The sequence below is a fragment of the Lasioglossum baleicum genome, chromosome 20 (assembly GCF_051020765.1).
Source record: "Lasioglossum baleicum chromosome 20, iyLasBale1, whole genome shotgun sequence".
In the NCBI taxonomy this organism is placed as follows: Eukaryota; Metazoa; Arthropoda; class Insecta; order Hymenoptera; family Halictidae; genus Lasioglossum; species Lasioglossum baleicum.
Window position 1 is genome coordinate 3,159,509 of NC_134948.1, and position 14,827 is coordinate 3,174,335.

Consider the following 14,827-nt stretch of genomic DNA (forward strand, 5'->3'; position numbering starts at 1 on the left):
AACCGGAGTACAAATTTTCTATCATTTAGAATTGAATTCCCGTTCAATTTGATCATTGCAAAATTAATTACTGGAGACTCGTCGATAACATTATTAAAATAGTAATCATAAACAATTGGCTGAGCCGTTCAAAACCCGAGGATAAATCTATTATTTAAAATTGAGCTTCCGTCCAATTCGATCATTGCAAAATTAATTACTGGAGACCCGTCGATAACATTATTATAATAGTAATCATAAAAAATTGACTGAGCCGTTCAAAACCCGAGGATAAATCTATTATTTAGAATTGGGCACCCATACAATTTGCTCATTGCGAAATTAAGTCTTGGAGACCCGTCGATAACATTATTAAAATAGTAGCCATAAAAAAAAATTGGCTGAGCCGTTCAAAACCGGAGGATAAACTTTCTATCATTTAGAATTGAGCTCCCATTCAATTTGATCTGTATGCAAAATAAAAATTGTCTACTTGAATTGCAACAAACTGCAGTGGAGTAGAAAATGATTTGCATTCTTAATACGTTTAATAGATTGAAAATAATATAAGAATATACGTTTAACACGATTTTAAATCGATCAAAATTGTGCCAGCTTAGAAAAAATGACAAGGCTCTGTTTATTTCGATTTTGTGCAACTCTTATCACAATATACGCTTGGATAAACAAATTTATGGAATCAATTTCCACGTAAGCAACTCCACAATTTCAATAAATGTGAGATGAACTACTGTTTTGAATTATACTTACTCATTTCCGTGATAAATGCATAAAATCCGCTGTCTAATATTGCTGTAACGATTTTATCGGCGTAGGTTTCCTATTGAAAGCAAGCAGCCGGTATTTGCTCATCGACAACAGTCCGCATGAAAAGTGAATTTCGCCGCAGAGAGTTTGCAGAGAGGCTTAAAGTGTGCGTATTGCAGGTGCCTCGGTTAATGCAGTGTCGTTGCCGGGTATTTTTCATCGGGCTTGATCATCCGCGGAGAGCAACAGTTGGCGAGCGAGAGGCGTCGCAGAAGGAGGACGGGACGCGCGGCGCCGCGACGCTAGAGAGGGGCAGGTGAACTCGGAAATCGGACATGCGTGAGATCATGCGATATAGAGCACCGCAGGAAGTCAGTCGCGCTTAAACGGCGCCCGGCGTTGGACGTGTAGACGACTCGTTTCTTCTCGGGTCTCGTCTCATCTGACAGTCTCACCTGGACCAGATTATGGCTGAAGGACGTCTAAAGACCAGCCTCTGCCTTATCCACAAATTACAATCTTAATTAACACTGTGATCCAGCCGGTATCTGAGAGGATCGATCTAATTCCGTCGTGGGAATCCAGGGATCAAGAAGTTTTTACTTCAGATAGACTTCACTAGGGATCTAGGGTGGTCTCATTTAATCCTTCAGTGAACGTCAGCAAGTCAAGACGGATGCTTTCGAAGCAGGAGTGTGAGTCTTCGCTGTCACCTGTTCGTAGTACTCGAGTGTCGTGTTGAAGTGCTGGAACCGGCGCGTGAGAATCTGACGAAGGTCAGCGTGGGGACAAAGTGGGGAGTTCGATGAGCTTTGAGCATCTCGGATGACGCGAAGAACAACCCTGATCAACGTTGCTTACGCCGGGGATACAAGGTACGCGAGACCGCTGCGTCAGTCGTCGTCCTTAGCAGTAATTCAGTTGGAGAACCGCAAATTAGTTTGAATAGGAGACCTGGAGGCGATTGCTAGAGGCTACCGATTCAAATCTTCTTGGATGTCTAAGTTACTTCCTGAATTCTCCTTGGACCTTCAGAGAAGCATTGGTAGAAAAGCCACTATTGTCTTTCAAGTTACTTCCTGAAATCTTCTTGGATCTTTAAAGAGGAATTGGTAGATTCTACTATTAGCTGTGGAGTTACTTCCCGAAACCTTTTTGTATCGTCAAAAAAGAATTGGTTGATCCTACTATTAGATGTGGAGTTACTTCCTGAATTCTTCTTGGATCTTCAAAGAGGAATTCGTAGAAGGCACTATTACCTGTGAAGCTACTTCCTGAAATGTTCTTGAATCTTGAAAGAAGAATTGGAAGAAGCCACTGTTGAAGTTACTTCCTCAAGTCTTTTTGGATCTTTAAAGAAGAATTAGTAGAAGCTACCATTTAGATTTGGAGTTACTTCCTGAAATCTTCTTGGATCTTCAAAGAGGAATTGGTAGATCCTAGTATTAGCTGTGGAGTTACTTGCTGAAATCTTCTTGGATCTCCAAAGAGGAATTGGTAGATCCTACTATTAGCTGTGGAGTTACTTGCTGAAATCTTCTTGGACCTTCAAAGAGGAATTGGTAGACCTTACTGTTAGCTGTGGAGTTTCTTTCTGAAATCTTCTTGGATCTCCAAAGAGGAATTGGTAGACCTTACTGTTAGCCGTGGAGTTTCTTTCTGAAATCTTCTTGGACCTTCAAAGAAGAGCTGGTAGAAGCCATTATTACCTGTTAAATCTTGAAAGGAAATCTTTGTAGACGCAAATATTAGCTACCAGAGGCAACCAGTTCATTATTGTCTCTCGAACACAACCTCGGACCATCGGAACACCTGGGGCAACGAAGTAACGTGACTCTAATCCTCCAGATAAGGCGCGCGACCTCCCCGATCAGATTTGAAATATAATCAACCATCTGATCGTCTACCAAAGCAACTGGTGAATCGTTCAAAGAAGATCGTCGCGTAAATAGCTGCTGCGCTTTTCCCGGAGGTGACAGTGATCCAAGTCTAGAGTCGTCACTGTTTTCGCAGAAGGTGGCCGTTTACGACTCGGTGCAAAACAGTCGGCGACAAGCAAAAGCGAAAGCTGCACTTTGCTGAACGAGACGTGCGTCGATTTCTGGCTGTCACTCTCTCTCTCTCTCTCTCGCTCTCTCTGTGCGAACCATGTAAACAGGTGTCATAGACACTCTTCCGGTGCGAACTGCTCTTTGGAACTGCGAACAACCGCTTGAAAGCTTCGAGGTGATAGGTGACACGTTGACGAAATTAGGCTGATGGAAACCTTGCGACGACTTCACGATTGACAGACCTTGGGGATTCTTCGAGGGGTCCTTATTCATGAGGATCTACTGAGCTGCTGACCTTTGGTGAGTACTCGATTCTCCTTTTTTGGACGAAACACATGTATTAATTTTTGATGGCATACATAATGCAAATTACGGGAGTTCCATGTCTATTTATGTATTAGGTTGCAAATTCATGCCAGGTAAAACATTAACGTCGAGATTGTCCCGTTGTTTGTATTTATTTAGCAACATTAAAGGAACACATTCCGAAAGAAACTTTTGGGACAACCTAATACATAATTTGTTTGGTGAGAATGAGGAAGAAACATTATCAGTGAGAGGCAAAATGTATGAAGTGAATTTGCTTGAACGAAATAAATGAGTATGAACATCGTTTGTGTTACATCTATGTACTATGTTTTGTTGAAGCGAATCCTTTATATAAATATTGATAATTCCATTGACTGCATGAACGTAATTCACGTTGAGTTCTTCAATTATTAGAAACAGTTCCGAAGAACGTTACATGTCTATACACTATCATTATCAGGCTCGGAAGAAAGCCATAAGATAAGTAGGCAGTCATATCTATTATCAGATAGAAACTGTAGACACACAGGCAATTGAAACTTTCCTCGGACAGCCGATTGTCTAGTAACTGGTGACATGAGGTGAAGTAAGCGGTTACGAGGAAAAAAGCTGGTGAAAAATTTACATAATCGCTCGGGGCTGGGGATGTTTTTCTCTTCCGCAGTTATGGGGCTCGAGACAGCTACCGGAAGACATTTTATACAGTCATTTTGCGCAGACATGTTTAAAAAAAAATTAATTAGCTCTAGTAGGACCTAGGAAAATTATTTAAATAATGACTGAACCGCAACAGTTCATTCGAATTTAAAAACCAGAGAGAGATTCATCTTCCCGAAGAAGTAAGAGCTCACATTTTATACAGTCATTTTACACAGACGTTTTTTAAAAAATTAATTAGCTCTAGTAGGACCTAGGAAAATTATTTAAATAATGACGGAACCGCAACAGTTCATTCAAATTTAAAATCCAGAGAGAGATTCATCTTCCCGAAGAAGTAAGAGCTCACATTTTATACAGTTATTTTGCACAGACTTTTTTAAAAAATTAATTAGCTCTAGTAGGACCTAGTAAAATTATTTAAATAATGACGGAACCGCAACAGTTCATTCGAATTTAAAAACCAGAGAGAGATTCATCTTCCCGAAGAAGTAAGAGCTCACATTTTATACAGTCATTTTGCACAGACGTTTTTTAAAAAATTAATTAGCTCTAGTAGGACCCAGGAAAATTATTTACATAATGACTGAACCGCAACAGTTCATTTGAATTTAAAAACCAGAGAGAGATTCATCTTCCCGAAGAAGTAAGAGCTCACATTTTATACAGTCATTTTGCACAGACATGTTTTTTAAAAAATTAATTAGCTCTAGTAGGACCCAGGAGAATTATTTAAATAATGACTGAACCGCAACAGTTCATTCGAATTTAAAAACCAGAGAGAGATTCATCTTTCCGAAGAAGTAAGAGCTCACATTTTATACAGTCATTTTGCACAGACATGTTTTTAAAAAAATTAATTGGCTCTAGTAGTACCCAGGAGAATTATTTAAAAAATTGCCAGCGTAGAGAATAATGTATAAAACATGTTGATTGTCCAAGCTATCCATCACAGAACCCCAGTGGTTCGTTCGACTTCAAAAACCAAAGAGAGATTCATCTTCCCGAAGAAGTAAGAGTTCCCATTAAAATTGCCAGGGGGTAAATTCAGCAGGTAATTCGGTAGACAGAGAGAATCTAGGTTAGGCTAGCCCTAGTATTTAAGGGTAGATACCGACTCCCTCATCAGAGGCCAACGAAGCCCGGATACCTTCCAATTTATACACCGACTCTCATTTTAGGGATTCGTTACTGACGCCTGTGGCAGACAATCTGAAGAGCACGAGGGTCGATTTAGAGATTTGAATAGCCAACGAGATAAAAGACCTGGAGACACCTTATTTTTCTCAGCGTGCGAAACCCATGGTTAGCTCCTCTGACTCGGACGCAGTCTCTCAGACCTGACCTGGTCTTGTTCTTATGATTTATTATCGCGAGATAACGGGTGAAGCGCGATGGACGTTACTCGGCAGGAATAGAGAGCAGATAACGCTGTTATAAATTTTCGGAACTCGAAAACAACGCAGCTTCTTCTGGAAAGTGGTCGGTAACTATTGCTGGGGCGATATTGTTAGGTCACTGCGGCTCTTTATGCAAACGCAATTTATATCTGGCTGTTCAGAAAATTTATCGCTTTTCCATATACATACATTTTTATCAGCACTTCACCAAAGCTCCCTACATTTTCTATTGACATTAAAATTTGTCCTGACCTCGAATTTTTTCATAGAATTCAATCGAATTATTTCGAAAGACAATCGATTATTTTCTATTTACTAAAATTAATTAAATAAAAATAAAATTTTTAAGAGTACCACGTTTTTAAAACGGACTAAAGAGTATAAAACAATTTTTCCTAGCCCCATACAGATTCCTAACCCCGTACAGATAGTCCCGAAAATTTTGAATAGCTATGAAAATACTTGTAAGATTTAAAACGAAAAACGTGGGGCGCAAGATAATACATAGTAAGGAGTGTAGAGGGGGTAGCTGCCGTTGAGAAAAGTCGCACAACAGTTCACGTATCATTTGCAGTAAAATAAAATTGTTAGTGATTTGGTTTCGCTGCGAAACGGGTCAGTGGAGTGGGGATGAGTCAGAGTGGGAACCGAGTGGGTACTGCCGAGCGTCGCGCGGGGAGGTGTAACGGTTAAATTTATTAATAGCTTATATCTCCTAAACGCATAGGCTTTCTTGAATTTTTTTTAAATATTGCATTGTCATCCTGATCTGAGCTATGTTTAATATTTCCAGTCTCTAGCTCATGGGGAAGTTAGTTTAAAATCAATTGCGAAATTTGTACCGAACAAACAGACAGACAAGAAAGCAAGTTAATAAAAACGTATAGTAAACTGATTAAATCAACAAGAAATAAATGTCCATGCAGTTCCTGTGTCTCGCAGAGGACGCGGAAAATTTCCATTTCGCATAAAAATGCGCAACGACGATTAATCTTCCGAATTGCCGAGTTAATGCAGTTCCTCTCGCAATCGCAAGCTTCATAAATTTTGCTGCAGCCTATTATCCACGAGTGCAGAGATTTCCTCGGCACGGTGATAATTAACCGAGAGAGCTTGATGAAAAAAATAAGATTTCCGTGGAGAAACACTGCGGCCAGATGCCCGGCAACAATTTGGTCACTCGGTTCGGCGAAGATGCAGCGTTTTATGCTTCGCGAAAAGTCTCAAGGCGACTTGCGGGAACGTGCAGCGTGATGCGCGCGTCGGCGGAAAAGATAAAAAAAAAAGAAACAAGTAGGGTCCAGCGAAATGTAAATAAATTCGTGAAAATGCCAGTTAGGTGGGCGTCGCGGTAGCGTTTATTAAGGTCAGCGTTGGAAATCCGGCTGAAAACGGTTCGAGCGGATTTAATGCCTCCTCTTGAATTGGTCCGCGGCCGGACAAGATAAAACGCTATCATAACCGGCAGCTCTTGGGATCGCGTGCCGCGAGGCTAATACTTTTATAAATAAACACACACCGACTGGCAGTGGCGTGAGAGAGGCCTTTCGTCTAATGGCCTCGCCAGGAACATCGTTGACGGAATCTAACTAAACGCTAAGCAGACTCTAATACATCGGCGGGATGTATCTTTAAATAAACAACCACTTGCCGGATCGCGAAATTGCAACTCGAGCATGATATCGGGACTCTGGTTACTGCAGCGACTCTTTGGGAGACTTGTTCTTCGAAGGAGCGCACTCCTCAGAATTATTATAAATTATTATACCTCGTGGAAAGGGATCGATAAATATATAAATTTTCATATTAATTTAATGACATTTCTAAATTCGATGTAAAATTTCTATAAATAATATTATCCCTCCTCAAATAATATTAGATACATAAAATTTCATATTAAGTTAATAATATAAAATTTCTATAAATATATATATAAAATATTACTCCCTCAAATAATATTAGATATATAAATTTTCATGTTAATTTAATAATATTTTAAATCCTATATAAAATTTCTATGAATAATATTATCCCTCCTCAAATAATATTAGATACATAAAATTTCATATTAATTTAATAATATTTCTAAATTCTATATAAAATTTCTATAAATAATATTACTCCCTCAAATAATATTAGATACATAAAATTTCATATTAATTTAATAATATTTCTAAATTCTATATAAAATTTCTATAAATAATATTACTCCCTCAAATAATATTAGATACATAAAATTTCATATTAATTTAATAATATTTCTAAATTCTATATAAAATTTCTATAAATAATATTACTCCCCCAAATAATATTAGACATTTTTCATATTAATTTCTCGACAGTTTTTCTTAAACATTCTGACAATATTCTTTTCACACTGAACCTACCGAGCACTGGAAGCAATTAAAATGTTTTAGCTTATAGAAATGACAAGGCTCTATTTATTTAAATTTTGTGGAATTTTTAGAACAATGTGTGCTTGGACACAGAAATTTGTCGAATCAGTTTCCATGAGAGCAATTTCATAATTTCAATGTTTGTAAGATGAGAAATATAAAATTGGTCATTTGACCGGCAGCGGTAGGTTTAGTGTTGATAAGAATATTTTTAATATTCTTGAAGAATATAATTAAGGGAGCAATAATAAAATTAGTAGAACCGTTCTTAAAGGATGGAGCTTGGTAAAATGACACATCGTTAATTTCTTTCTTCCAACTGTTCAGATTGGACTCTACTTTTGTCCATACATTCTAGGAGTTCCGCTGAAGAATAGCTAAAATGGAGAAAGCGACATGCTAATTAAGAATAAGTACTGTGGAACTTAGCACAGACTGTTCCCAGCGAGAAAGAGGCACCGATATAATCAGTCTTTGTAGAATTCTTTTTAGTCGTGCCATCAGTTCGGATGAATTCTTACTCAGTTCAATGAATAATATGTCAGTGTTCTCGGCGCAACGGTTCGATCAACTAATTACGAAAAAGCAAATTTTGCACGTTAACTTAAACTTTCGACGTTTCGATCCATGTGTGGATCCTTTTCAAGAAAGTAGAAAAACTGCGTTTGCTTTATGGAAATCTTAAAATCTTACTCAGTTCCTCTCGCGACAGAGGTGGCAGTATGATGTTTCCGCTTCTTTCCTCTACTCTTTTTATTAAGATCACGAAGATGTAGTTCTATAAAAAGGATTCCAAGAAAAATTGCAGCATTAACTCATTGGGTGTCCGTCAGAGTTTTTATTAATTATGAACAGTTATCAAAGTGCTTCCTGTATGCGATACAAAAACCACACTTCCAAGATTTCTGAAAAGTTTCGATTGAGAGGAGCATGGCGAAGAGAAGCATTGCGGTCTGAATCGTTTCAAAGGAAATCCTAGAAATTGCCTTTAATTAAGTTCTTCTCTTGAACAAAGGGGAACTAGTTACAATGCGGTTATAGGGTTTGCTCGATTCCTCGGAAGACCCAAAAATGGTAAATTACTTAACTTTCGTTGAAACGCTCGTTTAATAACGAAAAAGACGATGGTTGAAATGGGAAGCAACTTTGTGAGCACAAAGCCATTTCTTCGCCGTCGAGGCGTTAATTTAATACATTAAAGTCGGCGGTAACGAACCAATTAATTGTTCACGCCGTTTTATAACCGTCCCTTCGGGCGCGAATCCACTAACCATCACATAGAATCAAATATTTCGTTTAAATGTTCGCTTACAAATTGTTTTAAACTGTACCTTGAAAAGAATATAATTTTATTCTAGAATTAGAAACTATGCGAACCCCTTATGCAGATGAAACTGCATAGTTTAAGGCGTACGTAACAATTTTTATTGGAGAAGGCAAGAATTCAATTCACGATTTCATTTTTATTTATAAAACTGAATGAATTATTAGAGCCACGTCATCCACACTGTATAATAACTCGGAGAGATACATATTTGTGCAGAGACCCATACTACCACCGGCATCGCATAGTGCTCGACCTGACTCCACAGTAGAACGAACCGGCCATAGCCCGACACATTATCCTGATTAACTCTCAGGGAAGTTTGCCAGTGTCTTCCATCGGCACCGTTGAAATCGCACTAGTTTATCGTGTTATTTTTTGCGGGTCGTAAACGAACGAGCTGCCGGGCTTTCAAACTCCAGTCGAGCTTTCTTGTCATAATTTTCGTTCGAGTGGTCTTCCGGCTTCGTGCCATTAATTTGAAACAGGAGCCCTACGATTAATGAAATGGTTTCTTTGCTTAGGGAACTTCCTCGAGCTTTTCGCTGTCGCTTTGAAAGTCGCGACCCTGGCTCATTATAGTCAGAGTTGGGCACACATTTTACTCAAATAAAAATTTCAAATAAAGTGGGTTTAAAACCCACTTGAAAAAAAACTCACTTTATTCGCAATTTTTATTTGAATACAATTTTTGCCCAACTCTGATTATAGTTACTCTCCAAGTCCAGGCACACAGTATATCATCCTGCTAATTTATTTATAATTTTTTCTCAGCAATCTGAAGACCTGAAAAAATACAATTTTCGTGCAAAGATATGTTTGGCATCGCTCCCCTCAAAAGCCTTCATAAAGTCAAGATCCCCAGCTAATTATAGTAACTCTCCAAGTCGAGGTAGCCAGGATTATCCTCCTAATTTATTTATAATTTTTTTTAACAATTCGAAGACCTAAAAAGCAAAATTCTCGTTTAGAAATATTTTCTGCATCACCATTCACCATAAAAAGAGTGCTCCCCTTAAAAGTCTCCATAAAGTCAGGACTCCCAGCTCATTATAGTTACTCTCCAAGTCCAGGCACACAGTATATCATGCTCCTAATTTATTAATAATTTTCTCTGAACAATTCCAACACCTAAAAAACAGAATTCTCGTTCAGAGACATTTTCAGCACCACCATTCACCGTAAAAAGAGTAATCGCCTCATAAACCTCCACAAAGTCAAGACCCCCAGCTCACCATAGTCAACGTTCATCGGCCAAGCTCTGCAAAGCCATAATTCAAGAAAGAAAAATATTGTAAGTCACCGGAAGAGCCTGTGATGATTAAACTTGAAGCCATGAAATTCTTCTCGGTGGGAAGAACGTGGTTTTAGGGTTTGCCAGGGAAAAAAAGGATAATTGGATCGAACGGGGGTGATGTTCCGAGGAGAAAAGTTGCGAAGTCCTGTACGTATATTCGTCGGCCGGTCATAAGACTGTCCGCACGTGACTCATCGTATTAAGTCGGCAACAAACGCGCCTTTGTTGGTCCTCGAGGGAATTAATTAAGGGATGACACATTGCCGGGTAAACCAATTAATAGCCGCACGATGCCGGTGCGTCGCATCAACGCCTTCGATCTCGTCTTGTTGCTTTTCTCCCTTCTCGCGAGGGATATCGATTCTCATCGGAATGGCACTTCGCTGCCGCAGGGCTCGTTCAATTATCTGTAAAACAAATCCCTCGCCTGGTTCAGGTACGCTGACCTTAAAGGATTCTCGTGGGCGATGACGAGTACCTGACATTTTCTCCTCGTCGGCCCACGAATTACTGCAGTTTATTTCCCTCGTACTCGGAAAAGTAGTCTGTTCAGGTACATATTTATTGAACCCTCAATGCACTTTCCCGTTCTGCACTTGTTTGTTTTATGAAACCTGTCGGATTTACATTCAATAGACAGCGGATTTTATACATTTACGACAAAACTGAGTAGGTGTAATTTGAAACAGTAAAACATTTGAGGAATTTAAAAATACTGTTTCAGTATTTTCAGCCTATTAAATGTATTAAGAAAGAAAATTAATTTCTATTTCGCTCCAGTTTGTTGTAATTCAGGTATAAAATTTTTATTTTAATTACTATTTAATTACTGTTGCTGCACATTTAACGATAGGTTTACAGAGCTCTGAAATAATTACTCCACATCATTTTATAAACATAACAAGAATGTGTCTATCAAGTTGTTGGCCATTTTTCCAATAATTATATAGGGTAAAGTGCCCAAATATGAACCACTTTTTGTTGATGTCATTTTTTCATTATTTTAGAATGCTCTTTTTCGTCCAAAAAATTACCAGTACTAGATGCATTTCCTCTCAATAAGATTCTGGGGTCATTCAAAAATTAATACAGCTTGGAAAAATATTTTTTTTGTGGTGTATTATTTGCAGGTTCCTGCGAAAGGGGCTCTTAGTATGGTACACCTCGAGTCCCTAATATGACACCTAGTGCAATATATTCGACAGCCACAATCCACACCAAGAATATCGATAGCTATACCCATATTAGGGAACCCTTAATAGTGCCATATTGGGAACTCCACGTGGATTGATAATACCAGCTACTGCCAAAGTGAAAATGAATTTCAGCCCAAAGCAACAGTTGCAAACATTAATATAAATAAAGGAAACTACAGATATGTTCAAACATTTGAAAATCACTTACCTTCCCCGAAAAAGAAACAATCGAAAATCTAACCACAAAAATATTCAACACGTGGAGACACAACTGGCGGAGGATCGATACTAAAATCTATAGAATCGTGCGATTGTAAACTATTGTTTGAGGATTTTCTCACTATAATGCGACTTCTCCTTTACAAGATATAAGGGAGTGCCATAATAGGCGACCATACCATATTTGGGCACCTTACCATACCCAAAAAGATAAATTTGGTAAGAATTCTTCTGGGAAGCATCTTTACAATATTAATAATCGCAAATTTAGGATATTAGACCTAGTGTTAAATATCGTATGAGGTATTTTGTCAATTTTACAATGGAATTATTCTATGTAGGTCAGAAGAAATGTTTAATTTTCGAGTTAAAATAGCTTTTGTCTCGATATTATGAAGACTAAAGACTAAAACATTGTTTTCTATCGGAAATGAAATCAGTATATTATAAATCTATATGCAATTGTGCATTTTTGAACTAGATATTATAAACACCGGAAGACTAAAAAATTTTGTTTATTTTTTAAGTATGTCGAGGGATGGTAACGTCTAACAGGCTGTTAGACAGTCCACGAGCGATCGTTTCATTTCCGATTCTGATTTCGTTACGAGAGAAGCCACTGCTGTACCTATACCAGGTCAATATTAATCGAACCCCTTAATTGATACCCCCTGTCCACCATGGGACGTCTCATTATACATTCGATCAGCCCCACTCAACCCTGACTTTCCATCAGTCCGGTTAATTGAATTAAAGTAGACGCAAACATCGCGACCGCTATACATAGTCGGTTTCAGTGCGGGAAAAATCGATGTATCCGAATGGGGGACGGGCATGGGGGTGGGTTTGTAAAAGCATCCTCTAATTAAAAAAAAATGAACAGAACAATATTATTCGCTTCAGTCCTTTCGTAATTAATTCAGTATCAAGGTCGAGTCAGAATACATTGTATACACGAATAGGGGTGGAATCGTCAACACTTTAGGAAAATTTCACTTCACTATATTACAGCTAAATACCCAGACGTTAAATAAACATATTTTCTTTAAATTAATATATTTGTAATAAGGGTGGTACGCACCATCGTACGCTTGAATGCAGTTGGATTAATATCGAACTGGAATGCAAATATGTTTTTCCTATAAATATCTCTTGGTAGCAGCGGTGGTTTCATCGAACCAACCCCTATTAAACATCATAAAAATAACAGTTGTTCTCCACTTAACTGTGGTCATTTCATTCGATTTAAGTCAGTATTAATACTGCGTTACGAGTACGTTTGAAATATATATGCAGAACAACCCCTTAACGAGTATTCAAATAATATCACTACTTCAATATTTTGCAAATACATATCACATGAATTAATATCTGCGTACGCGTGCTCTTCGCGGAATTATTCTTCAAATGAAACGGTCGATTCATTCCGCGAAAAAGAAACTGATAAGAAATGCATTCAACTCTCCCTCGGTGCCATGCATTTATTTGCAACTTGAGACAACTGTGGAAATAATCAAATTAACGTTGCACCCTTTTAGAAAATATCGAATGCTTTTCGAAGCTGAAAAGATCCAGCGGAATTTGTCAAAAGAATCGCACTGCGTTCCATTAAAGTGCAAAAGGTCGCACGATATCGGAAAACCGGACACAATAATGGAATTAAAAATCCTCGGAGAAAAAAATTTCGCCGCGGAAAAAATAAAACGAAGAGGAGGGGGGTCCACGGTGGTGACGCGCGCGGCGAAGTGAAAGAAAAAGTGATAGGAGCCGCAGATGATCGATTTTACGATTTCGTTCCATTTCGCTTTACTATAAAAAGGTTGTACGTCTAATCGTGTCCCGGACACTGTACCGGATCTCTCGTTTGAATAACTTTCTGCCTGGAGAACAGCGGATAATCTCGAAGGTCTCCAGATACCCGTGTAATTATTTGCAATACTCGTAATCAAGTTTAATCAATGCTGAACAGAGTGAAAACGGGATAACGACGTTTCGTAATCGCTTGTCGGAAGGACTGTTTTTACCATTTTTAATCAGCAAGATTGTTTGTCGCGCCGTGGAAATTCTGCTGCAAAAACGATGAGGGAGACAGGAACAAAAATACTGATGCAATCAGTTCGTTGTGTTGTTGAAATAATTACTCTGTGGATATATTGTTCATTTTCTGAAAGGATTCAGCAATTCTTATTAAACATTGTTCATTTAATTTACTACTAGTGAAATCAGAGATCGATGAAGGAACAAAAATATTGTTAGAATTTCATCGAAGCACTAGATTGTTTTAACAATTGCTCCGTGGTATGGAAAACACGTTTTTCACTTTTTAAAATGAGTTTCGAAGTACCAGACCAGTGGGGCAATTTTTATTACACAGGAGAGAAACGAATAAAAATCGAAATAGATAGGACCATAAAAATTGACTGAAATGAATAATTGCGTTGAAGTAGTACGAGTCATTGAGAGAAACTGGGTTGCCATTTTCTGTAGATTTACGACAATTGCACGGGTCGTTAGCTGCTCTGTTTTATCAGGCATGTTTACTGTTACAGCTGCTTTTGCATTGTTGAATTGGTCGCTAGACTTTTATGTTAATAGCTAAGCATTTCCCGCGTTACAACAAATTCCGATAAACAGCTGATAATGCGACGATCTCCTTTCAGAATTATTTGCGCTCGATCGGAAACGAAGAGAGAGAGAGAGGATCAGTGGAAAATTCTGCCGCGAGAGAATTTGATGGGGATCGCAATAATTAAATAACGTCGCTTCGTTTCATAATCCCTCTCTCGCGTTTCAAATATCTTCTATGACGTACGCTGCGTAAAATTGGAAAAGACTGGAACCAACCTATAAAACCATTTCGATGAAATTCCAATGGCGACCGCCCGTTAAAATCATTTCAATTAAAATCGACAAATGAAAATCACCCTCGAACGATATTACAACTCGGTCAAATTACATGTGTAATAAAATCACGACAAAAGTTATGTAAACTCTTCGACGCTTTAATGCTAAGCTAACCCGTTCGACGTCGATGAAGAAGCACGCGACACGTTTGAATAACTATTAAACCACTGAAGATATTGCAATGAAATTTCAACTGAACATATATAAAAAAATAATTCCTTCTCAATGATTTGTAACTTAATATATTTCACATTTGTTTAACCGTTTTTATTAATTTCTTTAATTGAATTGTTCTACCACAACTGGAACTTGTGTATCACCACTAGA

At 38.1% G+C, this 14,827-nt stretch overlaps 1 protein-coding gene across 2 annotated transcripts in view; it reads left to right on the top strand.

Moving 5' to 3' along the window:
• Positions 1-909: 909 nt before the first annotated feature.
• Positions 910-14,827, top strand: part of LOC143218702 (parathyroid hormone/parathyroid hormone-related peptide receptor) — a 43,954-nt gene continuing 30,036 nt past the window's right edge. The window contains exons 1-2 of one of the 2 annotated variants that reach the window (XM_076444065.1): positions 914-1,622; positions 2,596-3,098. The gene's annotated coding sequence lies outside the window, so the exon portion shown is untranslated. Of the gene's footprint in view, positions 3,099-14,827 lie in introns of both variants that reach the window. The other variant, XM_076444067.1, reaches the window with a different exon arrangement.